At 42.9% G+C, this 20149-nt stretch overlaps 1 protein-coding gene across 11 annotated transcripts in view; it reads left to right on the top strand.

Annotated features, from left to right (window-relative positions):
* Positions 1 to 19876, top strand: part of LOC147627198 (putative pentatricopeptide repeat-containing protein At1g69350, mitochondrial) — a 38028-nt gene extending 18152 nt beyond the window's left edge. For 5 of the 11 annotated variants that reach the window (XM_086815832.1, XM_086815831.1, XM_086815830.1 and 2 more), the window contains one exon: positions 15283 to 17275. The gene's annotated coding sequence lies outside the window, so the exon portion shown is untranslated. Of the gene's footprint in view, positions 1 to 15282; positions 17276 to 19432 lie in introns of those variants that run through there. The other 6 variants (XM_086815828.1, XM_086815842.1, XM_086815827.1 and 3 more) reach the window with 2 other exon arrangements.
* Positions 19877 to 20149: the final 273 nt, after the last annotated feature.

Here is a 20149-nt window from a genome sequence, read left to right as displayed (position 1 = left end):
CCTGTGGGACACTTCATTGATCTTCTGAATCACCTTGAAGGGTCCATAATAGCGAGGAGAGAGCTTAGGATATGATCCTTCTCGTCTTGGCCTCTTCCGAAGCCTAGCCTTCTCAAATTTCAGCAATACCCAATCACCTTTTTTGACTTCCATGTCCCTTCTATGCTTGTCAGCAGCCTTTTTATGCTTATCCTGAGATCTTGCAATGGCTGTCTGCACCTGACCAAAGGCAACATCCAAGTCACGAACATATTCATCAGCTGCAAAAATCTCATCCTTGGTACGAAGGATGGGTGGCAAGACCACTCTGCCATAAATAATTTCAAACAGAGCCTTTCCTGTGGAAGCATGGATTGTATTGTTGTAGGCGAACTCAACAAGTGGAAGATACTTCTCCAATGCACTCTTTTGATCTGCCACATAACACTTCAACAAATGCAACACAGCTGAATTTGCAGCTTCACTTTGGCCATCCGTTTGGGGATGATAAGCTGATGAAAACTCAAGCTTGGTATCCATATTATCAAACAAAGCCTTCCAAAATAGGCTTGTAGTCCTGGGATCTCTATCCCCAACAATGGATTTAGGCATACCATGATGCTTGAAAATATTAGCAAGAAAAAGCTTTACCATATGATCAGCTTTAATGGTTTTCTTGACGGGCAAGAAGTGAGCTTGCTTGCTAAACCTGTCCACAATAGTCGAAATAGCATCATTCCCATGCTAGGATCTAGGCAAATCCATAATAAAATCCATCGTGATACTTTCCCAAGGTTGCGAGGGAATAGGCAAGGGCTGAAGCAAACCTGGAGGCTTTTGCCTGTCAAATTTCACTTTTTGGCAAGTAATACATGCACGCACATAAGCCTCAATGTCTTTACGCATGCTTGGCCAAAAGAAGTACCTCTGAATCATGCGAGTAGTAGGCATAATACCTCTATGACCAGCATAAGGTGGAGCATGACATTCGTCCATAACCTTTGGACGCAAATCCTTCACCACACATAGGCAATTATCCTTCATGAGATAACCCTCATTGATAACATAAGAGGCATGTGAATGACCAGCCATCAAATCAGTCCATATATGGCAAAAATCAGCATCCAAATGATACAAATCTCTCATAGCAGATAGATCTCCATGAGAGGCCACTGAGACTGCAGCAATATAAGGCCTCCTAGATAGTGCATCGGCCACTACATTTTTCTTTCTTGGAGTATGCACAATCTGAAAATGAAACATGGAAAATGAAACATGGAGTATGCACAATCTGAAAATGAAACATGGAAAGAAAATTTGCCATTCTCATTTGCTTCTCTGAAAGCTTGGTTTGAGATAGAAAGTATCTCAAGCTTTGATGATCTGTCTTGACTACAAATTCAGCCCCAAGAAGGTAGTGTTTCCAAATCTTTAAGGCGTGAATTACAGCCAAGAGCTCTTTCTCATAGATATCCATATGAAGCTCAGCATCATGCAAACGACAGCTCTCGTATGCAACTGCATGCCCTTCTTGATTTAAGACAGCTCCTATGCAATCACCACAAGCATCACATTCAACCACGAATGACTTGTGCAAGTCAGGAACAATCAATACTGGACCACATATGATCGCATGCTTGAGCTGCAAGAAAGCATCCTGTTCCTTTGAAGTCCATTTGAAAGCAGTTTTCTTCTTCGAGAGATCATGTAGAGGAGTGGCAATCATAGCAAAATGCCTTATGAAACGCCTATAATACGAACATAATCCCAGAAAACTACGTACTTGATGTACGTTTTGCAATTCGGGCCAATTCCGAATAGTCTCTATCTTTGCAGGATCCATTGTAACTCCATCCTTGGATACAATATGTCCCAGATAATGAATCTCTGAAAGGAAAAACTCACTTTTCTTGGCATTGACGAAAAGTTTATGCTTCCGCAACTCTTCGAACACTGTGACCAAATGAGTTCTGTGTTCCTGCTCATTCTTGGAGAAAACCAAGATATCATCAAAAAAGACTCCTGTAAACTTGCGATGGGATCGGAATATCCTATCCATCATTCGATTAAAAGTAGCAGGAGCATTGGTGAGACCAAAAGGCATTACCAAGAATTCATATAGTCCGAAAGCTGTCCTGAATGCAGTCTTATGGACATCTTGTGGCACCACTCGGATCTGGTGATAACCACTCTTCAAATCAAGTCTGCTAAAGCAAGCTGAGCCATCAAGCTTATCCAAGATATCATCAATACGTGGAATTGGGAATCTGTTCTTGATGGTAAGCTTGTTCAAAGCTCTATAGTCTACACACATACGGAATGATCCGTCCTTCTTTTGAACAAGAAGCACAGGAGAGCAGTAAGGTGAGGAACTGGGCTGAACCAAACCTTTCTCTAAAAGCTCGTTGACCTGCTTCATAATTTCTTCTTGTTGTGCAGCACTTACTCGGTATGCGGGTTTGTTAGGTGGAGAACTACCTGGCATAAGATCTATGCGGTGATCTTCGGGCCTTTGGGGAGGTAATTCACCTGGCAATGAGTCAGCAAAACAGTCGTGGAATGCATTAAGAAAATTCAGCCTATCATTAGACATAGCATCCATATTTTGATGATTTGGCACAAGACTATCACGCACAAAAACCAAGTACGCAGAAAGACTCTTTTTCATTGCTTTATTAATTTGGATGTGTGATACAACTGGGATGGAATCCCCTTCTTTGCCAGCATCAATAAAGTGCATGCGGCCTTTATGCATAAAAGAAATCATATTGGACTTGTAGTCTTTGCGGGGTTCAAGCCTATGATGCCACGGCTTGCCCAACAATACATCACATCCATTCAGAGGAGCAACTAGGAAATGCTCATTATTAAGATAGCCCTGTATATGGATACGCAACTTCCCAATCAAAGGGGTAACCTGCACCTCTTTACCAATAAATGCAGCTTCGGCTTCAATCTGAGGTCCCATGTTTTCAACCTCAATACCCAATGCAGCTGCCATTTGCATAGAGATGAAATTGTCAGTTGCACAGTCATCAAACATAAATAATGCGGGCTGATCCTTGATTTGCCCCCAAGCCTTGCAAACCATACGCTCTTTTGCATCATGACCTGTATTACCTTGCACATCAGGAACTGCATGAACATTTGCTTTGGTGTGCTTGTCCTCGTGCTTTGGTTTGCGATCTGGGCATTGCCGAAACATGTGGTCTTTGCTACCACAAGAAAAGCATTTTCCATCCTTAGCATATTGCTCTCTTTGCTCCGGGGTTAAGCCAAATTTGTTCTTCCTTGGGCCCTGTTCTTTAGATGGGTTATTTTCAGCTTTACCACCCTTGTAAGGCTCCCGGAAGTTCTTTTTAGGTGGCTGTCCACCCTTTTGCTGATTTGGGACAGCCTTGTCCTTCCCCTTGGAACCTCCTTGATCCTGCTTTATCTTGAGCACCAATTGCTCCATAGCAAGGGCAGAAGCTGTGAGTTGTTGCAATGTATGTTTTGGGTGCAATTCAATACCCGATCTATAAGCAGGTTGCAATCCAGAACGAAACTTCCTCTTTCTTTCATCCTCTGAGATTAGCATGAAGGGAGTCACTTCCAGCAACACTTTCCAGAATTTGTTAACATACTGTTGCACACTCTCATTATCTTTTTGTTCCAGCCTGTCCCACTTTTGAGTGAGAGTTTGCTCCGCATTGGGTGGCAAGAACTGAGCATAAAATCTATCTTTGAATTCCTTCCAAGTAGAGATGGGATCCTTGGTGATCTTTTCAGTGATCCACCAATGGGCAGCAGTGCCTTTCAGAAACATGCTAGCATGGCGCACCTTTGACTTTTCTGTAAAGTCCTCATCGCTAAAAGCAATGTCGAACTGTGCCACAAACGCTAACACCTTAGAAGCATCATGTTCACCATGAAAGACATCAAATTTGACAGATTTATCACCTGCTTTGAACTCCTTGAGCTTCCTGGCATGAGGCTCATGGTCCTCTCTTTTTCTTTTCCCCTTATCCAACGGGGTAGCCCTGTCTGCATGGGCTCCATGGGCCGTCATAGAAGCTTCAGGGGGCACGGTGACATGTGCTCCACGAACTCGAAGCTCTGATGCATGTGACTTGCCTGCATGTGGCATGGTCTCTCCATGAGACAACTCAGAAGGCAAAATTTTTCTGGAAGTAGACCTGTCACCATGAGATACATATCTTGCATGCATGTGACTTTCGTGCCCTCCATGAGCACTGGCATACATAAATCTATCAGGCTTTGTGCCTTGGGGAGAGGATGCATGTAGAGAGGTGACAGTCACCTCTTCCTTTTGCATATAAGATTTCAGCCTCTGGGATGCAGGATCTCCATGCTTTAAACGAGGTGGATTTCTGAATTTTAGCTCTCCGTCATCCCCCTCTTTGATATCACCTTTGCGAAGGAGATAGGCAAGTGCCAACTCCCTTGGTTTCTTGCCCACTTCACGAGCCATAGATTCAAAGGTTACATCAACCATAGCATCAGCCTTCCTGGCTTCAATAGCACTTTGCAGATGAGGATCTTCATGCAAAAACTTCAATTCTTGCTCTTGAGCCTGCAAAAGTTTTCTCATATGTTCCATTTCAGCTCTCATAGCATCAGGGTCTTGTTCAAGCATAACTGTCTTTCCTGGAGACAGTTGACCTTTGGATTCACTATCAAGAACCCTTTCAAGAGGCTTGTGTCTACCTCGCAGGGCATCGGACCCACGAGAAGCACTAGAGGGACCCCTCGAATTTGGCACTTCCAAAGGGTTGCCTTGGCTGTCCATTGTGTTCAAAGTTTGCTAAAAGCGGGATGTCCAGTACACAGGTTCGTTTCCCCACTAGGAAGAGGGAAACAACCGTGCTCTGATACCAATGAAACCGATCCCGTCAAGTGGGAAAGACTCCGTTGGACACCCACACGCTTAATAGCACAACTTTAAAACCACAAATTTGAAATGGACAACTTTAAAACAACTTGAATTTAAATGAACAGAAATGGAAAGATGGACACCAGCACTGGGGCTGGAACGGGCCGACCCCCCCCTCAATATATGATATATTTATTGGGAGTATTTAATGAATACAATGCTCCATGGGTTCTGAGAACCAGATAATGTCCATGTACATATGAAAACAGTACCAAACAAATAGGCTCGGATTTCGATGAAGAATACTCGGAGCAGTACGGCCACTAATGTGGTCCAATCACTACGGTCCTGTGCTTTCACTGGACTCCGCGGAGAGCGCCTCACTGGTGTTCCGAGACCACGCACAAACAGGCGCTCTCGTACTAACGCCTGGCTCTCCCGATCTCAGCACCTTTGGACCGAGGTTCGCCAAAATAGCTTGGACAACCCGGCACCGAACGGGTGTGGCCGTAGAGGGATGAATCCCTTATCAGATTTAAACATTTAATACTTTACTCAAATCTGAAAATCACTTACTTGTATATGGTTGATAGAAAACCAAAACTTGTGGTGTTTGTGTAGACTATGAAGCCACCCTTGTCGAAGAAAGAGTTGCCTCAAGTAGTAGCATCAAGACAAGCATCACCACGAAGGGTACAGCCGCCTGCTGTGAGAGAAAAAGTATCCACTTGCAGGAAGGATAGAGACCTGGCTGCTGTGTGGAGGAGCAACCTGCTGAAGAAAGATGCCGCCTGGCTACAACAAGTGCAGCCACCTTATAGAAGGCACAGCCTCCTGTATGGAGAAGGGATCGCCTGCTTGGGAAGAGGAGTAGGCGCCTGTAGGAGAAGAGGAGTAACCCACTGAAGTTGGTCACACAGTCGCCTGCGGAAAGAAGGCAGCGTAGCCTTGTAATGAGGGGCAGTCGTTTGCTGGAAATGGGTACACATCCACCTGTAAGGGGCAGCGCAGCCTGGCTGGAGATGAAACACACAGCCTGTAGAGTAGGCAGCCGTCAGTCTTATGGTGCAATCTCCTGTATGGAGGATGAAGCGCAGCCTCAAGAGAAAGGCCCCCTGTTGCTGCTGATGGACACGGCCTGCTGGCTGTATGCAGAAACGCAGCCTTGCTGGTGGTGGTATGCGCAGCTTGTGAGAAGCCCAAGCGTTGGTCGCCGGTTGTTTACGTAAGAGGGAAACGATGGGTGATGAAAAATCAACGCCAAGAAGATGCGATGGATTTAACGCTTGAAGGGGGCCCTTTTTTTAATAAAATTGAAAGTGGAGTTAACCTTGGTCATACCCACGTTTGCATGTGGGGGATTAGTGGGGGTAGGTGACCATGCCCACCCCCACACTCACTTAAAAGTGAGGCTCCCCACCTTGGCCCCAAAGTGGGTGCCCAAAGGGGGTGCCCACTTTTAAATAAGTGTGAACCCCTAACCTTATAAATCAAAGGGTTAGAATTTAAAACATTAAAACAACAAGTGTGACATACTTACCACCTGTTCACATGCACTGAAACTTGTCAGAATACAGGGCAGACTTCACGACTCACTGGCAGGCGTCCCCGCTCAGTAAGTAACACGTCAGGCAGGCAAACACACAAATACATGTCATGCGAAAACAGTTTCAAACATGCAAAATATGTGTGCATGTGCAAATAGTAACATGGACATATCTCCCGTTCATGGAACATGTACAAAATATTTGTCGGCACAAAACTGGCACGACATTTATTACATAAAAACCTGGTCTTCCTATGGAGTGACAGTCCCATAGGTAAGACACAGTTCCAGGCACGAGTTTCCCTAGGTGTGACAGTCCCATAGGCAAAACACGGCACGAATACTGGCTCTCCCATGGCGTGACAGTCCCATGGATCGAACACAGTCCAGGTCATACACGGGTGGCACTGATCTGGCTCCCGTCCATACGACACCATCCTGCTAACACACGGGTGGCACCAGTCTGGCTCCCGTCCATGTCAGCAAAATACTGGCCTCTTCACATGAGGCACCGGCCTGGCCTCAAGTGAACGAGACGCAAAAGCTAGGAATGGACCAAATGGTTGGCCAATTGGTGACAAGTAGATAAGGCAGTGCACTTCTGCATCCTGGATATCCATGACACAGCACCTCCTGTGAATGTAAACACATAACCGGTAGTAGACTTCCTGGATGACCGGCATAATCCGAATCCGTGTAACCATGCACTAATGCATCCTGTTTGCCAAAGCAAATGCACAAATCCTGTGTGCCCTTCAGGTATCTCATGACACCTTTCACTGCTTCCCAATGCTTCTTGCCAAGGTTGGCCATGTATCTAGAAACCACTCCCACTGCAAATGCAATGTCCGGCCTAGTAGCAACCATGGCATACATGAGACTGCCACAAGCTGAAGCATACGAAATCTTGGCCATATCAGCCCTGTCTCTATCTGACTGTGGGCTGTCCATAGCACTGAGTTTCACATATGGAGGCAAAGGAGTACTAGTCTTCTTCCCCCCGTCCATATTGAACCTCTGCAAGACTTTGCCAATGTATTCCTTCTGAGACAAATACAACACATGCTGATTTATGTCCCGAAGTATCCGCATACCCAAGATGTGATTTGCATCACCCAAATCCTTCATATCAAAGGTTTGATGCAGCCTCTGCTTCAAGGCATCCATCTCCTTACGAGATTTCCCGGCAATCAACATATCATCAACATACAAGATGAGGATCAATAGACTGCCATCCAAAGCTTTCTTGGTGTACAAGCAGTGATCTATGTCACTTCTCCTGAATTTCTGAGATTTCATGAATGTATCAAATTTATGATACCATTCTCTTGGTGCCTGTTTGAGCCCATAAAGACTCTTTTTCAGCTTGCATGCAAGCTTCTCCTTTGCACTCACTGCATAACCCTCTGGCTGCTGCATATATATCTCCTCATGGAGATCACCGTGAAGAAAAGCAGTCTTCACATCCATCTGAATCAAGTCCAGATCATCATGAGCAACCAAAGCCAATACAGCTCTAAGTGTGGTCATTTTGACCACTGGAGAGAAGATCTCATCAAAGTCCACACCATATTCCTGCTTGAAGCCCTTAGCCACTGACCTGGCTTTGTATCTTGGCTTTGCATCTGGTGCAACTTTGAGCCTGTAAACCCACTTGCATGGCAAAACCTTCTTGCCTGCAGGCAAAGGCACCAACTTCCAAGTTCCATTTTTTTGCAGAGAATCCATCTCTGACTTCATGGCACGCTCCCAAAGAGCCTTGTCTGCCCTCTGTAAAGCCTCTTTATAACATGAGGGCTCCCCACAGTCAGTGAGCATCAAGTAGTCAACCCCTGGAACAAACCTGTCAGGGGCTCTGGAGGGTCTAGTGGACCTCCGTACCCAATGACCATCATTTGCAGGTTGCTGTCCAGCTTGCATATCACCCATTGGTGGCTCCTGTTCCATGCCATAAGGTTGAAAAATCATGCCCGGTATCTCCTCTAACTGTGGTATATCCATAGGGATATCTTCTGCCATCTCTGGCTGTCCATTTGGACCATTTTCAGCACCATTTTTCCTGCTGTAATGGCTGATTTACAGCCCTTTGTTGTTGTCCATGATGTCCATCATCATCAAAGATGACTCTACCAGGCTCCTGTTGCCTTGCAGGCTCCTTATACATGCATGTTTCATCAAAAATGACATCATTGCTGCGTATGATCTTTCTATTCATGGGATCCCAAAGTCTATACCCCATTTCACCTCTGTCACCATATCCTAGGAATATGCATTTGTGAGACTTAGGATCAAGTTTGGTGCGCATTTCCCTGCGTATGTGCACGTATGCAACGCAACCAAACACTCTCAAGTGCTTGTATGACGGAGGCTTCCCCGTCCATACTTCCTCTGGCACTTTCCCACCAAGCCTCGTGTTAGGTGACCTATTTATAAGGTGAACGGCTGTCATAACAGCTTCAGCCCAAAAACCATGAGGTAACGCAGCATGTGACAACATAGAACGGACCTTCTCCTGTATGGTCCTGTTCATCCTCTCTGCTGTCCCGTTTTGTGGAGGATCATAAGGAGTAGAGAGCTCCCTCTTGATGCCTTTAGCATCACAAAAGTCCTGAAACTGTTTGGACATATACTCTCCACCATTGTCGGAACGCAAAGCCTTCAGTGTTTTGCCAGTTTGATTCTCAACAAGAGCAACAAACTTCTCAAACACTGAGAATGTATCACTCTTCAAACAAAGAGGATAAACCCACACCTTGCGTGTGGCATCATCAATAAAAGACACAAAATATTTTGCCCCTCCCAAAGAAAGCTGAGGCATCTCACATACATCTGTATGCACAAGCTCTAACTGAGCATCTTTCCGTCCAAGAGCTTTCTTGTGGGGGCACTGTAGTTGCCTACCATATATACAATGCTCACAAAACTGAAAACTTGAAAACTTTAGAGAAGGCAAGTAACCCAAACGAGACAATTGCTCCGTTCCCTTGACACTCATGTGTCCCAACCGGCTATGCCACATAGAAATTTCCGGCAGCTCGGTTGCATTTACATTAGCATGGTGACAAACACCTGCATGCATGAAATAAAGAGTGTCCACCTTAGAGCCTCTGGCAACAACCAGTGAGCCCTTACTAATTTTCCACTTTCCACTGCCAAATGTGGTAACATAATCAGCATCATCAAGCTGTCCAGTAGAAAGCAGATTCTTCTTGATCTCAGGCACATGCCTGACATCATGGAGCATAAGCTGTGAGCCATCTGAAAACACAAGCCTCACATCACCTCTGCCAAGAATCTTGCATGCATGGTTATCACCCAAATAAACCACTCCTTCATTGCCAGCAGTATACCTGACAAACAAGTCTCTGCAACCTGTGACATGAAAGGAGGCACCTGAATCAATGATCCATGAGTGCATACCATGACCACCTGTAAGAAGTGAATGGGCATCAAGTGAAGACGTAAAGAGGACCTCATCCTCACTGCCACCTGCATGTGACACATTGATTTCTTCAATCTTGACTCCACTTTTGCCCTTTGGCTTTACATCTTTGGCTTCATCTTTCTCTTTGTCTTTGCCTTTTCCCTTTTCTTTTTGATCATTTTTCCATTTGTAGCATTGCTTTTTAATGTGTCCCTTCTTGCCACAATAATGGCATTCCAAATCCTTTTTGGAGCGAGACTTGCTCCTTCCCCTTTCTTGGCTTTTTCCCCTTTGCTGGGATCTCCCACGTGCATTCATTGCATTGGACTTTCCAACAGAGTTGTTTTTCCTGTTCATCTCTTCTTGAAGAAGAGCACCCTCAACATCTACATATGACAGCATAGCATGCGAATTGCTAGTGGCTGTCCTGAATGTGTCCCAACTCTCTGGCAAAGTGCATAACAGAAAAGTGGCTTTGAACTCATCGTCCATTGCCAACTTTTGATTAATGACCTGGCTGACAATACCATTAAACTCATTTAGATGGGCTGTCATAGACGCCCCTTCCTTCATCTGAAGACCTATGAGTTTCTTCAACCAATACACTTTGCTTGAGGCACTTTGCTGGGCATACAAGTCCTGCAATCTCTGCCACATTCCCCAAGCTGTCTTCTCTTCACGAATGCTGAAAAGTAAAGAGTCTGACACAGATAACATGATAGTAGATCTTGCCAGCTCATCCATATCTTCCCACTCTTCAGCAGTAAGAGAAGCGGGCATTACACCCCTTTCTTTGATAGGCTTGTGCTGCTTTTTCTGGAGCAACACATTATAGCACTGGGTTTGCCAAATATCATAATTATGCGAGCCTTCAAGCTTCTTGATGTGAAGCAATGAAGAGCTCTCACCTGGGGTTGCCATAGCAATATGCAACCTGTCAATGCCTGACTCCCTGCAAAATGTGCAGACACTGCACCAAAAGCACACAAAGTGCTCACAGTTGTTCTCCCAAGCTTTATCTCCCACTGCGGAAGCAAGAATGCAACTTTTCTCCCACTTTATGTGATGAAATCACCAAAATCTGGTTGCTGCAGATTTTGGACAGCACCTTAAATGTGCTCTGTTGCCCTTCCAAGTACTGTACAGCAGTACCAAGTGCTCACCAATGATGTACCAAACCTGTACCGGCAAGTACAGCAGCTGAAATTGAACCTTTTGGTCACTCAAAACAGTGTACAGCCATGCCAAAAACTTGCACAAAGCTGTGCCAAATCTGTACCAGCAGGTACAATAGCAATAAATGCTCTCCTGGCTGTTCAAATGAGTGAAAATCAGACTTTTATAGTCCTGCACACTGCATACAACAGTTCCGAACAGAAATTGGGCAAAAGCCCCTTGACTGCAAGCTGATTTTTGAGGATTCAAGGCATAAATGTCTTGCCTGCTGCTTTGCCAAGCTCAACAAGCATACAAACTTGAAAAGCCCCTTGATTTAAGATCAATTTCTGATCATACATGGTACATTGATGCACATGAAGGCATCCAGAGTGTTCACGATGCTTCCCCTTGGCCACATATACATCAAATACATGAAACCCCTTTGATTTACAGGCACATTGAGTGCTTGTAAGGGATCAACACATTATCCACAGCAAAACCTGCGAGTGCCTGCATGCAAATCAACCAAATCGGCACAAAAGCCCCTTGATTTGCACTGCAATTTGCTGCAATTTTGCCCAAATGTGCGATTTCTCACATCATACAGCATGTATGAGTGCTTAATTGCACAATTACATCAAAAGCCCCAAATTTCGACATCCAATTTTCTGCAAATTGATCTTGATTGTGACCAATGTCCTGCAAATTGATCCTGATTGTGACCAATGTCACCCAATTTTGCCAATTTTGCTCAGAATTGAGCAATTCGACACCTGTATCTGCTCAATTGTTGATGTACTTGCTCAATTGCAAATCCCAAAAAAAAATTGAGGAAAATACCTTGTAATTTTTTGATTTTTCTCTGATTTACAGGCGGGTTTTGTTGTTGCAGGAGAAAAAGGGGGGGGGGGGCACATCTGATGCTGCTGATGTGCAGGTGGGCAATTGAAGGAGCTGCTTCAGTCTCCTTGTTACGGTGACTTAGCGTACGATGCTGGCTGCCTGTAGCAAGAATCGGCCGCTTCACTCGTGGGAGATCCAGAAGGTGATGGCGGGCAAGACCAGGAGGAGTCGTTCAGACAACAGCAGCGCAGCGCCTCCACATCCACTTCGCCTGTATTAGATTTAGGTTATGCTCGTTGGGGCCTTGAAAGCTGCAAATGAGCGGGTGGTGCCTTGGCGAGCGGCGAAGCTTGCAGAATTTGGACGTGAGACTGCTGGCAGCATCAGCGGATACCTGTCGCCTCCCCCACCGATAAGACCCCCTCGTTCACTGAACGTTCCTTGTGTCGTCATTTCAATTGGTTACACAGAACGACGATCACTCCCATTGATATAATTGCGATTGAGATGAGATACATATCCTTTTCGCAATTTCAGCAGCCACACAAACCCAGGCCTACCGGTATTGTTTTTGGCCGGGCTTTCTTTGCTCGATCAAACAGAGAGGACTGGCCTGCTCCAGCTTCAGCTTCAGCTACGCGTTTCTGAAGAAACTCAGCGTCAACCCCTAGTCGACCTGCAGGCTCTGATACCAGTTGTGTGGGAGAAACAGGAATTAGGGTTCAGAGATCGTGTGGGAGACATACACAGAGAAACTAGGGAGAGAGAGAGAGAGTTGTGGGGATAAGTCAACTCATGAGGCATGAGTGTGTGACTCCCCTATCACACATGTATATTGCACTAGTACACATAGTGCACTTAGTACATTAAAAGTACTAAGTGTACTATGTACTATAACTTATGGGCTTGTACACACTATAAGGGTGGGCATAACGCCTTTACCCCAACATTGGAATCCTCACAGGTGTCCGAACAAGAACTTACGTCGTAGAGGATGAATCTCCATGTTATGGGAGAGGAACAATCAGTGACTTCACGCCATGCAGGAATACCTCATGTAGCCCGTGAAGGATACAATGTTTATGGCAGTGGTCAAAATGTATGTCAAATGCCATTGCGGGTTGAAAATGTGCATGCACAACACATGCATCATGGGCTGCAATTTTCTGTTGGTGTAAGTATTCCGCGTATCTTTCATGCCACTCATGCCTTCGAGTGTGCTCGTGAGGGAGAAGCTATGGCTGAAAATGTATCAATGCATGTTGAGGGGCCAGCCATGCCTCATGCTTACAGGGCACATGTATCTATGCCTTGTGCATCACCTTTTGGTCCTAAATGATGCCACTCACAGGGGCTGTCCCAATGGACAAACATGGGGGAAAGCATGTTGAGATGCAGGCACATGCATCAAAGTCTCGTGACTTCAAAGCCGGAGACAAATCTGTGAAGTTTGACACATATCATGGGGAATATGATGTATCAAAGGCACTTGCTTTTATTGCCCAGTTTGATATTGCTTTCAGTGACGAGGATTTCACTCAGAAATCCATGATCCGGCATGTAAGCATGTTTATGAAAGGCACTGCTGGCTCACGGAGAAGCTCTCACCGAATCCTGTTAGATCATGGGAAGAGTTCAAGGAGAGGTTCTATGCTCAATTCTTGCCTCCCAATGCATTGAATGAGATAACAATGAAGTGGGATTGGGTGAAGCAAAATGAGGGGGAATCGGTAAATGCATATGTACAAAAGTTTTCATTTAAGTCTATGGGGATCATGAGGATTGTCTTGTGGCGCCTTTGAATGGGTGTGATGTATTACTTGGAAAGCCTTGGCATACACGTATTGATCCGTGCAAGGCTTACAAGACCAACAGGATCACCTTCATGGGGATCATGAGGATTGTCTTGTGGCGCCTTTGAATGGGTGTGATGTATTACTTGGAAAGCCTTGGCATACACGTATTGATCCGTGCAAGGCTTACAAGACCAACAGGATCACCTTCATGCATAAAGGCCGAGAGCATGTAATTGATGTTGGTGAAGAGGGTGATACCATTTCCCTTGGTGTATAAATTAAGAAAGTAATGAAAAAGAGTGTTTTTGCGTACTTGATTTTTGTACAAGATCATATAGAGGAAAATAATGTACATGTAAACACTCTTAGTAATGATAGGCTGAAGATTTTGCAAGAGCACAATGATTGTTTTGCTGATGAGTTGCCACCCGTATGACCGGAAGATCATCGCATTGATCTTGTGCCGGGTAGCGCACCACCGCCTAATAGGTTAGCCTATCGTGTAAGTGCATCCCAAAAAGAGGAGATCATGAAGCAGGTGAATGAGCGATGGTACCCAACTCTCCTTTATGAGGGGGCTAAATAATGATGTTCTTGGCCATCGTGGGCATAGAAATGGTAATACCATTTTGCGACAAAGAGGATCTAACATCAAAGGATTTATATGATGTTGCTAATCGTAGCTACAAGCCTCCTCCCATAAAGCGCCTCACTTTTTTTAAAACCATTTTTTCAAAAGTATGGTCATGACTATACACATGGAATTTAGAACCTCCTAACTTAATGATTCTTTTATGTTTCTTTTTCTTAGATGTTTACCCTCATCTTATGAGGAATGTCAATCTATTGAAAGTATCATAGGAGTCATTAACATCTACCATGCTACCAGAGAACAACAATACAGTGGAAGGTTGCATAGGTAGCTAGCTGAGTGTGGTATTTTATTTTATGATCATTTTTTCCATGTACACTCAAATACGCCTTCAGGCTACTTAGAAAAGGTACCAGTACCAAGTTTCAAAAGCATAGATTGGCCACTTCCTAGCTCCAACATTAGTGAGGCCTTTAGATGCAAACTCTTTCATGAGGTGTAGAAAGGCCTTAAACCCAATGTTACAAGCAAGCTTGTTAAAATGGTGGTGTGTAGGCCTTATTGTAGATTTCTTTGCTAATTTTCCTATCTCGCCCAAGAACACAATGCTAGTTTGCAAAAACCTAGATTCAGATACAATATTAGAGTTTCTATATAGAGGCTAGGACTTCAAGGTTGCAAATGGAATTGAATGGAAAGTGGACCTTAGAAGTGTCAACGCCAAATATATGATTAAAAGTCAAAACTTTATCTTATCATTGTATTATCAAAGATTTCACAGGGTTAATGGAGAACTCCATCAGAACCTTAGTAATGTGGACAATAATCCAATAATTGACATTGATGTGTGGATGAATGATGAGCTTCAAACAACTGTCATTGGGATGTGAATGCACAAAATTCACCAACTTAGAAGATATGGGCTTGATCAATGAAGATAAAGTCGAACTGCATGCCAATTTTTCATTTCGAGTGAATGGAGAGCAGGTGAACACATTTTAAAAATAGAAACATCTCAATTAATTATAAATGAAATACTCAATACAATCTTGTTGGTTCATTTTGCAGGTATCAAAAAGAATAGAAAAATTCATTAAATGTAAAGATATTCATCATTCCATCAAGAGCGCCATTTTGCAGGTACCCTTCTTCATTGTTTTCTCTCATTTTGTCCTCCATCTCTTTGTCTTGAAGCGGTGCTTGTGCTATCTATCAACTCTATCTTGTACAGAAGCAAATCTTCCTCGATTTAATCTTTCAAGTTTATTTGTAATAAATCAAAAGTTGCCTTTATGTGTTTCGAGTTGTTCTCATGTTCATGCTAATTTTAATTTACTGTTTAGTGGATTGAAAGCTTACATATTTTGTGCTTGTTTCATAGTATATATCCAAAAAAAATATTGGGCATGGTACATCACTGGTCACCCACATGTTTGGCTATATCATTTTGCAGGGGTACCTTTGTAATTAAAGAATTTTAAGTGAGGACATATAAAAACAAGTTATAAGTGAATAAATTTCCACCTAAATACTATCAAAGATAGCACTTATAGCAAATCTTCCACCAACATTAGCAAATTTTTCAATGGCTATTCTTCATAGGCCTTTTATCAAAGCAAATGTCTATTTAGTATTTTAAAAGGTAGTTATCCCCTCACACTCTTATTTTAAAATAATATTTACACTCTTATTGCAGAATGAGTTTAGGATAGGAAGTTGACAAGGTAAACCTTCCTCAAATTTACATCTATAACCACCAGGCTCCAATGGACCCTGAAACAAGAAACAACGAAGAAGTAAAATATGCTTTTATGCTTGGATTTTATTTATAGTTTCAGAGCATATGCTACCTTACATAATAAGGTAGAATGATAAGTCTAACTTGAGTATCACAATAGGTAAACCCCTCAAGCAACTCTTGGACACTTTTTCGTTGCTCTAGGGGCACACATATATGGCTTTCCAAGATAAACACTTCATGTTGCTTATCTTTTGGTATTTGAGATTTTATCAAGCTAAAAGCAATCAAACAAAAGATAATTCCATAAGCAAAGGGCTGAAAGCAATCAAACAAAAGATAACTCCATAAGCAAAGAGCTACAATTCAATATTAGAGATTTATGACTACATATCAGTGGCTTTATTTTAAATACCTTGGTGCGCCAAACAATATTGTATCGGACACATCTTCCTTGTAGGTTTTTAGAACCTTTATGTTATCTTTCCTAAGGGATACATAATTCCATGTTCCTTCTTGAAGAAATTCAAACTCCATGTCATAACTGACCAGCTCTAGGGGTTTATTATCAACTCTTGTCTTCTTGCTAGTTCTTCCAACTTGCTCTGCCTTGAACCTTCAATTCTTTTCCTTGATTCCTCTTTCTTAGTTTGCCCTTTAGCCTTATGCTCCAAAAACTCTTTTTTTTGCAAGTTGGCCCATGTGCCTCATTCATGGATATCATTTTCAGTGACCTTTGTTACAGCCACATTCGTTTATTTCCAAAAAGGGGTAATAAGTAAAATGTCTTTCATCTTTTGATCTTTAAAATCAACTAGATGCAATACCTTATCCAAATGGTACCTAGGCATAGAGAGTGTGTGCACGTCCTTCTCCATTTGTCACTCAATGATAAGCACGAGCAGCTAAGATAAAGGGGTCTACAAAGTACTCAATAAGATAGTCTTCTGTTGCATCTTGCAAAGCATCAAGGCTTGTGGCATACCATCTAAGGTTTTCTTTACAAGCGTCACTTATTACTCTTACAAGCCTTCTAAATGGTGCCTTTCGGATGCAAAGGTTGCCTTCTGTGTCTTTTTCATCTCCCTTAGTGCTGATATGTTTTGGGACACACGCCTTATCCTCCTTTGAAAAGCATGCACACGCTTTCCTTTTCTGGGAACCTTTTTGGGCTCTGCTGTGCAGCTTTTGTTGCGATCCCCTTTCCTCTACCTTGTCTCCTTGCCATCTGCTTTTTCCTTGCCATCAATCCTAGAAATCATAAAGCTACAAAATAAATTATAGTCTAGTAAGGATAGATGTCCTGTGATGTTTAGGTATGTGCTCTTGTGATGCACATTTCTGAGGTGCTTCTCTCTCTCTCTCTCTCTCTCTCTCTCTCTCTCTCTCTCACACACACACACACACACACACACACACACACACACACAAGAATATCCCAAAAATGCGCATAGCTTATATTGTAGGAAGGATCGATATTCTGTTGCACGTTTATTAGGTATGTTGGTATACTTAGTCAGTCCTTCTTCCCAAAGTCCTCCAATACTTCTAAAATGCACATCATTTGCTCGAGAAAAACAAGCAAGAGTTTTGTGCATTTTAAAGAGATCATAACGTACAAACATTGGGATGGTTTGCACATTAGATCATTTTTTCCTTTGTTTACTATGTGAAAAAGATGAGAATGACCTCCAAAACATGCACATAGGTTTTTTCAAGAGCAAGAGCGTTTTTTTCATGTTTTTGTGCTATTTCAATCCAACGTGCAGAGAAGCTTTTGGTCACTTTTGCTTGGGAAAGTTTAGAATGCATTATGCACGTTTTAGAGGTATCATTTAGTATGCTCACTTATAATATTACAACATTTTATGAGTGTCTTGCCCCCCCCCATCCCCTTCTCTCTCTCTCTCTCTCTCTCTCTCTCTCCTTTTCTGTGCACGCTTTGGAGGTATTCTTATGACAGCAATAAAATGCTAAAGAGTACCTATATGCCTTTGAAGCTTTGAGTGCACAAATCGCTTTCAAAGACAATTTGCTTAGAAGTGATGAACACACTCTTAGAGAGAGAGAGAGAGAGAGAGAGAGAGAGAGAGAGAGAGAGAGAGTACAATAAAGAGGTAAGTTTTGGTGAAAATTTCACATTGGTAATTCATCACACAATGTACTTTTATGAAAAATGAGAGCAAATAATTGTGATGAAAAGCTCATCATGAAACTAGAAAGGTGAGAAAACATGATGAGAGATAAAGTGAGAAGTGACATTCCAAATATATATAGAAAGAGAGAGATTACATAAGAGGGTACAATCTATACGGTGTAGTAAATAAAGAGAATGTAAATTTGGGGGTAGTACTTCGGTGCTTGTTTCCTCACCTAATTAGAGAGATTAAGAAAGAGAAAGTGATATAGAGAGAGGAAGAGCTCGTTGTGGTACATCAGTATTTATGAGAGAGAGAGAACCGTTGAGGGGGCAATACTTTGGTTCTTGTTTCCTTACCTCATTAGAGAGAGAAGGAAAGAGAAAGAGGGATAGAGAAAAATAGAGAGAGAGGGGAAGAGAAGATGTTGCAGCCATTCTTTGAGAGAGAGAGAGAGAGAGAGAGAAAGAAAGATATAGAGAGAACCTTTGGCAAAACCAAGCACAACTGGTGATCATCGCTTAAAGGCCATGGAATGGATCACACATACATGACACATCGCATTTGCATCAAGATATTTTCTATCAAAAAATACCTCCAAAACACACATACAACATCTATCTTTTCAATAAATAACTTATGTGTGTTGTCAAGGTATGTAAGCTAAAATGGGTGCGATCCTGAAAGTTATAAAACTAGATGCTGTTAAAAGGTGCACTTAGTATTTTAACTTGAAAGGGTTGATCATGTGCATTGTAGAGGTATGGAAGACGGGGAGAAAGAGTGACAGAAGAAGATAATATGTTGAATTGTTTTGCACACATCTTTTGATTTTTTGACCCCTTCATTGTAGAATACCTTCAAAATGTGCATCCTGAATTCTACCAAGAGCAAGAGGCTCTTTATGCGCATTTGGAGGTATTTAGATAAAACCTTTGTAGGGCCAATGAGAGAGAGAGAGAGAGAGAGAGAGAGAGAGAGAGAGAGAGAGAGAGAGAGAGAGAGAGAGAGCTACCTCTCAAATTGTGTGCATCTTTTGCAAAGCCTAGTTTTAGATAGAGAAAGAGAGATAGAGAGAGAAGAACCATATAAAAGTTTATATAAAAAGTATTCACATACCTCTGAAAAGCACAGTAGCAAGATAAGTATTTTTCCCTTTTAACCTCGCATACCTCCAAAATGTGCATAATGATTCCGCCCAAGTGCAAGAGGCTTTGTGCATTATGGAGGTATGCACATTTTTGTGTGTGTGTGTGTGTGTGTGTGTGAGAGAGAGAGAGAGAGAGAGAGAGAGAGAGAGAGAGAGAGAGAGATTTCACTCATCTTTTATATCTTTTATTAGTGTATATCATTCTTCCACAGCTTGAAAGTTGCTTTTTACCCAAAAAATAGACATGACTTCCATTGATGCCATGGTGACCTCTACCAAAACTCAGCTTGCAAACTCTAAGGATCTCGTGAAGGCAGCAACAAGACAGGATGTGGAAGAAGCAAGTTGCAATCCGAGGGGCATCAACATTGATGGAACAAATTCCAATGATTGAAGAGAAGATAGCAAGCATGTCACAAGCCGAAGGGCCATCAGACGCTACAAAAGGCCAGAGATTGACAACCCCATGTGCATGTTGAGATCCCTTCGCCAAATTCCAATGATTGAAGAGAAGATAGCAAGTATGTCACAAGCAGAAGGGCCATCAGTCGCTACAAAAGACAAGAGATTGACAACCCCATGTGCATGTTGAGATCCCTTCGCCAAATTTGTATATAAGTCAATTTTCTCTCATAATACAACACACTCTCTCATTTCTTTTCTTAAGCTTATGCATGCCTATTCTAAACCCTCTTATTAGTTGCTTCTACACATACATACTTGCTTGCTTATGTGAGGCAGTGAGAATTAGAGGAATAGAGAGTGTGAGAAGGGCTCTTCACCAACCTCTCTTCCTCCAAATTTGGTGCAGTGTGAGCGGCTCACAACAACTCATGGAAACTCCCCAAGCTTGAAAACCTTGGAGGGAGAAGTAGCAAATCAAGCTCTTAGGTGCAACTACAAGTTTGG

This window comes from Cibotium barometz, chromosome 21 (genome assembly GCF_041138505.1).
Source record: "Cibotium barometz isolate CiBa-2024 chromosome 21, ASM4113850v1, whole genome shotgun sequence".
Lineage (NCBI taxonomy): Eukaryota > Viridiplantae > Streptophyta > Polypodiopsida > Cyatheales > Cibotiaceae > Cibotium > Cibotium barometz.
The sequence above is the reverse complement of the archived record's forward strand: the minus strand, read 5'-3'. Positions and strand labels throughout refer to the sequence as shown.